We start from the raw sequence: 10,912 nt of genomic DNA, 5'->3' as shown, positions 1-10,912 counted from the left end.
GAAGCCCTTATAGCATAAGCATCCTGTTTGTTCCAATGTTAGCCACTAAGCAGGCAGATCCCTTCAGAGGAAGACTCCTTAACACATCTTCAGAGTGTCTTTTCCTTTAGTTTCAGCTCAGATTTCAGGTTGCAAACTGAGTGTGCTCAGAGGCATTCCTGTTTATTAGTTTAATCTTTCAAACATGGGCTCTACGACCTTAAACCGAGCATGCTCAGGAGTGGACTCAAGGAAACACACTTAGAAATGGCTGACCCCCATTTGCGTCTGGGCTCCTGGTTAGAGGACTGTGTTGCTTCAGGAGGGATGCCTGTGCTTTTCTCACCTGCTGGGGGTCATCAATATTTCCCACTTTTTAATATCTCATTGTGCTGATTTTGACTTTGTTCTTAGCAAGATGTCAACTCAGTGTGTTGGATTGTGGCACATACCGTATGTTAATGACTGATCTTGGAAACAGAAATACCCCGTGCTTACAATAACTCCTCGTGATTCTATTAACTTATAGCTCTCTCATGTTTCCCCTACTCTATCTTTTTTTTTTTTGTGCATTAATTTTTTTTTAATTATTATTATTATTATTATTATTATTATTATTATTTTATAACACCATTCAGTTCAACATAATAGCCACAGAATCCCCTGTTCTCCCCCTCTCGCCCACCCCTCCCCCTAGCCCACCCCCCATTCCCACCTCCTCCAGATCAAGGTCTCCCCCGAGGACCGGGGTTGACCTGGTAGACTCAGTCCAGGCAGGTCCATTCCCCCCTCCCAGACCGAGCCAAGTGTCCCTGCATAAGTCCCAGGATTCAAACAGCCAACTCATGCAACGAGCCCAGGACCTGGCACCAATGCACAGCTGCCTCCCAAACAGATCAAGCCAACTGACTGTCTCACCCGTTCAGGTGGCCTGATCCAGTTGGGGGCCCCTCAGCCTTTGGTTCATAGATCCTGTGCTTCCATTCATTTGGTTATTTATCCCGGTGCTTTATCCAACCTTGGCTTCAACAATTCTCGCTCATATAAATCCTCTTCTTACTCACTAATTAGACTCCCAGTGCTCCACCAGGGGCCCAGCCGTGGATGTCTGCCTTCAGATTCCTCAGTCCTTGGATGGGGTTTATGGCACCACTATTTGGGTGTCTGGCCATTCCATCACCAGAGTAGGTCAGTTCCTGCCGTCTCGTGACCATTGCCAGCAGTCTTTTGAGGGGGTATCTTTGTGGATCTCCGTGGGCCTCCCTAGCTCTCTGCTTCCTCCCCTTCTCACCTTCTCATGTGGTCTTCATTTACCATGGTCTCCTATTCCTTGTTCTCCCTCTCTTTTCTTGACAGAAATACCCCGTGCTTACAATAACTCCTCGTGATTCTATTAACTTATAGCTCTCTCATGTTTCCCCTACTCTATCTTTTTTAATAGAACATTTATTGAAAGTTGGTCATAGGGGAGAGATTACATCACACAGCAAACAATCTTAAATCACATTTCTGAATTGTTCTACAGAGTTATTTGGACTGTCTTACCACCTTGGCATTTTCCAATGGCCACAACATTTGACAAAATTCTTTTCTTTTTTTTTCTTTTTGGTTTTTCGAGACAGGGTTTCTCTGTGTAGCTTTGTGCCTTTCCCTGGAACTTGCTTTGGAGATCAGGCTGGCCTCGAACTCACAGAGATCCACCTGCCTCTGCCTCCCGAGTGCTGGGATTAAATAAAGGCATGTGCCACCACCACCTGGCTTGACAAAGTTCTTTAGCCCATTACCCATCTAGCTGCCTCCTCTTAGTCCCTTCTCATCTCTTTGCTTCACCCTTCCCTCTTCAGCAGACTCTGAGGCCAGATCCTTCTCTCCTATGCTGAGAACAAGTCGTCCTCAAGAACCCTCCCCTAAATTCCTTTCCAAGCCCATCCTTTTATACCCAGGACCTAAATCAGGTTGTGGTTTGTTTGTGATGGCATTTCATTATGTCGGCCTCTCTCTGGTCTTTTGAACCACAGGGTCTCACTACATAGCCTAGGCTGACTTTGAACTCCTTGTTCTCCTGCCTCTACCCCACTCCCAAGTGCTTGAATTATAGGCATGTACCATGCCCTCCCTCCCCCAGCTGCAACAGAAGATCATTTGCTCTTCCAGCTTCTGTGAATTTCCATACTGATCATTTCCGTTAGAAGACACAGAAAAACCCCTTCACATTTTCTGCTCTACCTACCACCTGGTCACTGTGGACTTTAAGAAGAAGAGAGTCAATGTACTGACAGGGATCATCAGTCAGTAAGATGTGGCTGACTGACTGCTTCGTGGCAGCAACCCAAAGAACAACATACTTATGCAGAGCGTGCCCAGGGCATCGTTCGACACTCCACTGCTCAATGTTAATTGTGCGGTGACAGTTACACAAACCCAGTGACCCTGACTGGAAAGGGGCTTGTGCAGGTGTTCAGGTCCCTGGAGGATGAAGGTCTAGTTTGCTTTGAGGAATAAGCTTTTTAGATTGCCCAGTGAGATGAATTCTTAGCTATCGAATTGACCTCGGGTGTTCTTCAACACCAACTTGGGTCTTTTGGTAATTTTCCCCAGGAAGTTCAAAATCTGAGATGCAAGCGGAGCAAAGGCTGGATTTGGTGGGTGCTGCTGTGAGCTTCCCAGCTTTTATTTTAAGGGAGAGTCACGGGCATTGTCTGGCTGCTAGGAAGCATGTCTCCTCCCGTTCATGGCTCAGCTTGTCTCTGAGCAAGTAGGGGGTTCTTTTACCCAACATCTCCCCCTCACTGTGAAATCCCTGCCCAGTGACTAGTCTGTGTAGGCATAAAAGGGCTAAGGTTGTTTTGTGTGGCTTCAGACCATTTCCGAATGGCCATCCCCGTGAGAGTTCCTGCCAGGATGCTCTGGGCCTCTGACTCTCTCCGTTTCCTGCCTCTCCCACTTCTTCAGCAGTGCTAGTTCCTATCATACTCTTCAATAAGGATCTTCCCCTTGAATCTCGGCCAGAATGCATGCTTCCTCAGGATACTGACCTTGGCCTAGCATGGTTTCAAGACTGCACACAGTTCAACCATGAAGACTGAATGCTCTAGAGCCAGGAAGCCAGACAATCATAGACAGCTGCCCGTGGGCACAACTGGCTCCTGGGAGCAGAGGGGTTGATTTTTGTTTCAGCTATTTGGCATTAATATGAACTAGCAGGGCAGTTTGAGTATTTGCTTCTGGCCTCTTGTCTCCACTTGCCAATTTATTATATGATCAAATGGGGTATAGAGATGATCCGATTGGTGTGGCCGACACCCATCCTTTCTGTTTAGATGGAACTTTCCATGTTATGTACTTGAACAATGCCAGCTTGTGGACTGCCATGTTCAGAACACACGGTGTCCTTGGCCCTGTTGTATGATAGGGTGGAGAGTCCTCCAAAGAGCCAGGCATTGGAAGAGCATTAGATTGGTTCTCCAAATGATCTTGGAATCTTTCTCTTCAGTGAAAAACAAACAAACAATAAAACCAACCCAAACACTTCCCAATGCAGGATGTTTATGTTCCCAGCATAGTGCTACATCTACTAGCAAATTTTTTTTTGGACTAAAAAGTTCTTATTTGGATATCAGCTCAGCTCTTCACTGAGTGACCTATTTATTACTAAATGCCCTTTATGCAACATATTTAAATGTCCCCAGTCAGTGGGAGTGTTATGATGAGTGAATCAATAACAGAATTATGTGATGTCTAGCATCTAGCTAGCCCCCAACGAGTCACAGAGGTGCTCGGTTATCATAGTTTTTATTTTCATTTCTTGCTGTCTTTCTGTCAGGGAAACTATTTTTCATTTTAATTTTATTGGAATGGCAAGCCTTTGACACCTTCTTCAAGGGAGAGCTTTGCTTTGCAAACAGTCAACCAGTTTTCTGTCTCTGTGCTCAGAGGTCTGTAGTCAGTGTTTTTCAATTTCTAGGGGTTAAATGAGGACACTAAAATGTTGTTAGCATAGCATATAGTTCCAGGCTGGCTGGTTCTATTTGGTTAAGTGCTTTGCAGTCCATTTTATTTGTTAGTCCCAACACAGCCCTATGAGGTGGATGATTGCATTTATTTTTACTCCATAGATAGTTTTTAATTAGCTTAAAAGAGTTCCTGTAACCTCCAGAAGGTTAGTGGTGGTACTTAAATTAAATTCCTTCAAGTCCTAAAGTTTTACCTGGTCCTCTGGGCCTTGCTATTTCCTCTGATTTCTGTGTTTTTGACAAGGTTATAGATGTAAGCTATTGTTCGAAATGAAAGAGCAAAGAAATCTATATGACTTCTTAATGAGAGAACTTAAATCAAGCAAGACCCCATCAGCTCAGACTTAGATTACATTGATTTATTTTTTTTCAGTTTTGGTTTCTAAATACCACTTTCTTGAGTTTTTACACACGTTTCACGTTTTTCCTCTCTACAAATTCATTAAGTGTCAGACACCTCAAATAATTTTAATTTCACTTCCTTCAAATTGACTTCTCACCAAAAAGAATCTTTCTCTTGGTGAGCTCTTTTTCTTTTTCCTTTGGGACAGCATAAAAATTGGTGCTGCTCGCTGGGACTGGACGAACCGAGCGACTTTTCAGAGGCAATGCACTTAGAGCTGCTGCTAATACTATGTAATGCTATGCAATTTTGAGATCTTAAAATGAAGAAGCTCAGGAGACGGGGATTGGGGCAAAGGCTTGTAGAAGTGTGAGGCGAGATGTGTGAAAGCCAGTTTTATGAAAGGCAGCAATCCTTGTCCTGCCCTGTCTATTCTTCAGTCTTGAGATGCAGGACTGGCGCCAGCAACCACTTTATCTGAGTCTTTCCAAATAAGAAGGGCTGGTGCCATTTCCTGATTATTTCCAGTACGGACTGCAACAGACTAACCAACTTTTACGGGCTGCCCTTGACTTACTCTTCCTGTGTAGCAATGTACCTCTGCATTTAAAGGCTTGATTTGACAATTCCCCCCTGGTTTCATCTGGGTCAGGAATGATACGCTTACCTGGGGATGTCTAGTGCCAGGTCCCCCTGAAATGTCAGGCAAGCTGTTCTCTGAGGCTGTGATGTCATTTGGAAGCTCCTGAGGAAGGAATATGAGAAAGAGCATGGGATTTGGAGCCTCATACCCAGTTAGTTTCAAACCCATCGCATCTGCCGTGTTCTGTCAGAATCAGTAAGTCCAGCCCACATCTTGCTATCAGAAGGCAGGATTTCCTAGGAACCTTAGTAGAAGCTTACTCTGTAGTTTATCCCCAGGTCCCGAGACTTCATGCCTATCCCACACATGAGTACCTCTGCCTGCCTGACATCCCTGAGGCTCCATCTCTTTCTAGGTTCAGTTCACATGGCAGTATTTTATGCTGTCAGGCCAGCTGGGAATAGCTTCATCATGGTCCCTCCTGAAATACATACATATTCCTTCAAAGAGTCAAATACCAGCCCCCTCGTTCCTCATCCAAAGTACAAGGGTTGGGCAGACACAGGCTCTCTGTTGAAATGTTTCTGCTCAGGGACAGGGCAAAGGGAAAAACCCCCGAGAAGCTGCTTGATGGGAGTCTAAGTCAAGTTGAATAAACGTTTGTGGCAGTTTGAATGCATTTGGCCCCCGGAAGATCACAGAGAGTAGCGCTATTAGGAGGTGTGGCCTTGTTGGAGGAAGTGGGGCCTTGTTGGAGGAAACTGGGTGACACCCTCCTTTAATCCAGACCTTGAGGCTGGAGGGCACCCTGTTAATCTGGGCCACACCTTCTGTTGGAAGTGTGTCACTGTGGGTGGGCTTTGGGGTTTTTTTCTCTAGCTTCACGCTGTGTGACAGTCAGTTGATTCCCTGTGGCCTGCAAAATCTAGCACTCTCAGCTCCTCTGCTCACATGCCACCATGCTCCCTGCCATGACAATAATTGAGTGAACCTCTTAAACTGCAAGCTACCCCCCAGTCCCCGATTGACTAAATGTTTCCTTTGTAAGAGTTGCCGTGGTCGTGGTTTCTCTTCACAGCGACAGAAGCCCACACTAGGACAACATTTCAAGATTATTTGGGGTCTGGACATGACACAACTCTTCGCTGCTTCTGGTTCTACATCTTCATCAACTTTCCGTTGTGATGACAGATGGCATGTGCTTACATGTGAGTGGTTTCCCTGCCTGGGGTTATGACACCTTCCCAATGCCCATGTCATAGATTCTCCCCGTATCTCCTAATGCCATTCCTCCCTATTCAGGGTCTGAGTAATGAGTCTGCTTGGTACAAGTTGCCCTGACCTGTTTCCATAGGAAGTTAGAAGCCAGGCATTGTGGTTTGCACCTACAAACCCAGCCCTCAGCAGGGAGGCAGGGTGATCATGACTTTGAGATCAACTAAGGCTGAATAGTGAATCTTTGTTTAAAAAAATAACAGACAGATGAACCTCCCCAAAGTAATAAGTATAAAAGTGACACTAGGGAAAATACTTAGAACACTGAATGCCTTGCTTCTTTATGAAAACACCAAATGGCAGGTGATTCAGTGCAATATAAGGGTCTTGGGGGCCCAAGATTAGGAGGCCCTGGAGGCTTCCATGGAGGATTTGACCTCGGTTTTAGGGGCTATGGTCTTGGTCAAAACAATGGGGCTCATGGAGGTAAAGCCAAAGACTAGAAGTGGATCCCTGTCACCAATCTGGGCTACCTGGTCAAGGACATGAAGATCAAGTCCCTGGAGGAGATCTCCCTGTTCTCCCTGTCATGAGGGAATCGGAGATTATTGACTTTTTCCTGGGTGCATCTCTAAAGGATGAGGTTCTAAAGATCATGCCAACACAGAAGCAGACTCTGGCTGGCCAGGGGACCAGGTTCAGGCTTTTGTTGCTCTTGAGGACTACAATGGTCATGATGATCTTGGTGTTAAGTGCTCTAAGGTGGTAACTGCTGCTATTTGAGGGGCCATCATATTTCCATTGCCCCTATGAGGAGAGGCTACCCGGGGGAACAAGATTAACAAGTTCCAAACTGTTCTGTGCAAAGTGACAAGCCATTGTGGCTCTGTGTTGGTCTCATCCCTGTCCCCCAGAGGCACTGGCATCATCTTAGATCCTGTGCCTAAGAAGCCACTGATGATGGTCACTATTGACAACTGCTACACATCAGCCAGGGACTGCACTGCCACCCTGGGCAACTTTGCCAAGGCCACATTTGATGCCATCTCCATGAGCCACAGCTACCCCTGACCTCTGGAAAGTAACTGTTGTAACCAGAAGTTTTCCTGTGTCCCCCAGCTGCTTGGTCCCAGTAAACACACAGAGGCTTATATTAATGACAAACTGTTGGGTCTATGGCTTGGGCTTATTGCTAGCTAGCTCTGACATCTTGAATTAGCCCATTTCTTTTAATCTATATTTTGCCACATGGCCGTGGGATTACCGGTCTGTTGGCATCTTGTTCCTTGGGCAGCTGGATGGCTTCTGCTCTGACTCTACCTTTCTTCTCCCTCTCTGTCTGCTTGGATTTCCTGCCTGGCTCTTATCCTGCCTTAACATAGGTCAAAGCAGCGTTGTTTCTTAACCAATGGGAGCAACATATATTTATAGCATACAGAAAGACAGCCCCACAGCAGGCTGGATTGAAGGTGTGTGGTACAACATGTGTGAGCTCAAGGGACGACATTTCCGAGTCCTTTCATTGTAGGTTCCTCTTGCTTCCCTGAAGACCGTCTCGGCCCCTGGTGTGGTTTTCATCTGGAACAGCAACAGGCAACTGCAGCATATTTTCAGAACTTTATTGACAGTGGCTCTGCCTCCTGAGTTCTTTGACTGCTGTCATGTCCCACCACCCCAAGCTCCACCCCAAGCTCCAGCGTCCGTTATTCTTAGGGCCTTAATAAGAGCCTCAGTTCTCCCCACAACAGGCTTTGATTTGAGTTCCTCAATTACTTTGTCTAATTCTGTACAACTTGCTTTACTTTCGGTAGCATCATTTACTTCTTGGCAAACTTGATGAGATCTTCTTGTGACATTTCCAGCTTGGTTTTTCCAGTCCTGGAGGGTGCCGTAGCCACCCCATCTTGGACAGGACCCTCCATCACCGCGGCGACCCCAGACATTGCCACCTCTTCAGGAGTCCAGGCTGCTCCCCCTCTGAAGCCTCTGAAAGTGAGTCAAAGGTGGTGCTAAGAGACTGTCTCCCTCACATCTCCAAGGCTTGAATAAGTAAAGACTGTGTTTACCAAGTGTCTTTATCAGGAATTTACTGACCATCTGTGAAAATCCATACTAGAGTTTCTGTTCAGAGGACACAGGCTCTTGTACAAAAGTAAATAAATAAATAATGTGAATTAAGTTTGTTAAAAAACAAAACAAAACTTTGAATGTCTTGAGTGGGACCTGAATGATCAAGCCTTCTTCATACAGTAGAGGGTTTAGATGCAGTGTGTATGGGTCAGACAAAAGAAAGATGAATAGCAAATGCATGCTTTTCCACAGGTTAGCATCTAGCACATGATCCAGATTTCCCATGTCTGTATGTGTTTGTGTTAGATGCTTTTCTATTGTTGTGATAAAATACTATGACCAAGGCAACTTATAAAAGTAAGCATTTGTTTGGAGTTTATAGTTTCAGAGGGTTAGAGTTCATGACCCATCATGGCAGGGAGCATGGAATCAGGTAGGTGGGCAGGCAGGCATGGTGCTGGAACAGTATCTAATAGCTCACATCTTGATCTAGAAGTAGGAGGCAGAGAGAGAGAGAGAGAGAGAGAGAGACAGAGAGAGAGACAGAGACAGAGAGACTGAGAGAGACTGAGAGAGAGAGAGAGAGAGAGAGAGAGAGAGAGAGAGAGAGAGAAGACCGGGAATGGTGCTCTTTGTGTGGAGTCTTTAAACCCCCAAAACCTGCCCTCAGTGATACACTTTCTCCAACAAGGCCACACCTCCTAATCCTTCCCAAACAGTTCCACCAACAGAGGATTAATTATTCAAATATATGAGTGGATGGAGACCTTTACCATTTAAATCACTTTGGTATTAATAAAGAAGAAAATCAGTACACTATGCAAATACTTGCAAGCTCATGTTGACTGCAGCATTGTTCATAACAGCTAAAACAACCCAGGTGTCCATCAGTGCATGAATGGATAAAGAAAATGTGGTACCTATACACAATGGTCTATTATTTAGTTATGAAGAAGTATCCCTGTCTGTTGAGAAAGAATGTATTGAACTGAAGGTTGAAATAATGTGTGAACACAGAAAGACCATTGCTATCCATTCTCTTTCATATGTAGAAGGTAAAGTATGTCCATTTGAATGTAAAATAGTAATCGTAGAAGTAGGAAAGGTAGGGTAGGTAAAGGGGATGTGTATTTAACCAATGCATAGTGTGTGCATGTGTAGAAATATATAGAAATTATTAATATGTACAATTAATACAAGCCAATAAAGGCAGAATGAAATAAGGCTGGATGTGGTAGTATGCTTGCAATCCTAGCACATGGCAGGCTGAGGCAGGAGGATGTCAAGTTTGAGGCTAGCCTGGCATACATAGGGAGACCCCATCTCAAAGCAGCAACAACAATAAAAAAGCAAAACAAAATATATGTAAATAAATAGATTTTCACACACTCATATACATTATCTATCTATCTATCTATCTATCTATCTATCTATCTATCTATCTATCTATCTATCTATCTACCTACCTACCTGTCTATCTATCTATGTATAGTTTTTGAGGTAGAGTCTGGTAGCCCAAGCTGGCTTCAAATTTTGTGATCTCACCTCAGCCTCCAGAGTGCCGGCAGGTATATGCCACCATGCCTAGTACACAAATGTCTTTGAAGTATACTGATAATTCATTTTATAACCAGATAAAAATATAATAGTTAAGTGAAAAATATTTAAACTAAAATCTCATTCATTTATGAAGTAGAATTTTTTTATTTTTCAACTCATATATTTTGCTTAATATGATCACTTGTTTCACCCATTTTATATGAAATCATTTCATTTTTATTTATGGCTGAATACTACACACTAATATGTGTCTGTGTATGTGATGTTTTCTTTATCCCTCAGTGGATCACAATACTAGCAGGCCTTTATTCGCATATTGCAGGGCCCCAGAGAGAGGGACCACTCCCTCTGTTTCTTAGGTCCACATGCTGCCTGTGAACATTGTCATGCAAATATCTCTTACAGACAAGTTGTTCTTGCTTTATTATTTTGTGTTGATTGGTTGGTAATAGCTTCTGCTGAATGACATTTATAATTTGCATAATGGCAAAGTAAGTTATATTAGTTAGGTCTCAATAAAAAAAGAAACTTTCAACTCCGATGATGTAGGATTGTTTTGTTTTTAATAAGAATGCTTAGCAAGGCATGCTGGGAGCAGAAGACGTTCCAGGGGACTAACAAGGAGGTTTAAGATTCGCAGACATTGGAACCAGTATTGCCCACCCCCGACTTGGTGTGGGCCTTTTTATGACTGCCCAGGCCTATCTTTCCTGGGCATCTGGCCTCAGCCTCCTCAACAGAGACTGGCCAATTGTTTTGCGTGGGCCTGCAGAGGACAGATTATTGATCCAGTAAGAACTGGAACTTGGGAGAAGGAAACGCGGAGAGTAGCAGAACGCATAGGACACAGCTCTTGCCAAAAAGGCTGTAGTGTGGGGGACTGGATAGGAAATCCCCCGACTGCTTTCCTTCCACTCGGGCTTCCAGTCTTGTACCAATAAGATACATTGGTTGGGCCCCGCTGATTGTAAAGCAGGAGCTAGCTGCCCAGGCTGAGACCATCACCAGCAAACTCATGATGACAGGTGAGTTTCATGGAGGAGGAGGGCAGAAAAAAACAAAAAGCAGGTGAACAAGAGTCCCCCCCTAAAACGTTCTCAAATCTGAGAATTCCTGGCTTGATGAAGGTTTATTCTTTCTCTTCTCTCT

The 10,912-nt window shown here is 44.5% G+C and overlaps 1 pseudogene; it reads left to right on the top strand.

Annotated features, from left to right (window-relative positions):
• Positions 1-6,585: 6,585 nt before the first annotated feature.
• On the top strand, positions 6,586-8,289 carry LOC143274030 (small ribosomal subunit protein uS5 pseudogene; annotated as a pseudogene).
• Positions 8,290-10,912: the final 2,623 nt, after the last annotated feature.

The sequence above is a fragment of the Peromyscus maniculatus genome, chromosome 6, assembly GCF_049852395.1.
Source record: "Peromyscus maniculatus bairdii isolate BWxNUB_F1_BW_parent chromosome 6, HU_Pman_BW_mat_3.1, whole genome shotgun sequence".
In the NCBI taxonomy this organism is placed as follows: domain Eukaryota; kingdom Metazoa; phylum Chordata; class Mammalia; order Rodentia; family Cricetidae; genus Peromyscus; species Peromyscus maniculatus.
The sequence above is the reverse complement of the archived record's forward strand: the minus strand, read 5'-3'. Positions and strand labels throughout refer to the sequence as shown.